Genomic DNA, 686 nt, shown 5'->3' on the forward strand with positions numbered 1-686 from the left:
CTCTACCTCCCACCCGCTGGCATTCTCTTTTTTCTCCCGGAAGTTAAAACACACACACGTACATACATGCACACGTGCGTGTACGGCGACATCCCCAGGTGGCGCTTCTACAGCTATCCGCACTTCCCCCCGCCGGAGCCGGCCCCGAAACCACCATGGCCGCACTCAACGCCTACTCCCCCGCCGCCGCCGTCGGCGGTCGTGCCGTACTGGCGGCGCTCCAACGTCAAGGCCTGGCCGGCACCAGCGCCCTGCCGGGCCGCCGTACGCAGACCGTGATGCATAGCCTTGTACGGGCTGTCGTGGTTTCGGCGCTGGCTCCTGCTTTGGACCTGATGGTCCGGCCGCAGGCTGAGGATCGCGTCGCCACGTGTTTGTTGGCGGCGCTGACCACGTGGGGTCGTGCGTACGGCAGTCGGGAGGGGGGCAGCAGTGTGTTGGCGGCGGCGAGGGCGGCGCAGCCGGAGCTTGCGGAGCTGTTGGCGTTACTGACTAGGTGAGTGGAAGAGCGTGTGTGTGTATACATACATACATACATACACAGCATACAAGTGTGAAAAAAACCATGACAAGACAAGTGGTCGTAGTTGTAGTCATAGTTGTGCAGGAAGGAAGCAGTGGTTGAGAAATAGCCCCCCCCACACACATACATACATACCCACATACATACCCACACTTACCCCCTG

At 60.6% G+C, this 686-nt stretch overlaps 1 protein-coding gene across 1 annotated transcript in view; it reads left to right on the top strand.

The window, feature by feature from the left end:
* VOLCADRAFT_119931 (uncharacterized protein) overlaps window positions 1–686 on the top strand; it is a gene marked incomplete at both ends in the record, with an annotated part of 28056 nt that overhangs the window by 10125 nt on the left and 17245 nt on the right. The gene's annotated exons all lie outside the window — the stretch shown is intronic.

Source organism: Volvox carteri, assembly GCF_000143455.1.
Source record: "Volvox carteri f. nagariensis unplaced genomic scaffold VOLCAscaffold_91, whole genome shotgun sequence".
In the NCBI taxonomy this organism is placed as follows: Eukaryota; Viridiplantae; Chlorophyta; class Chlorophyceae; order Chlamydomonadales; family Volvocaceae; genus Volvox; species Volvox carteri.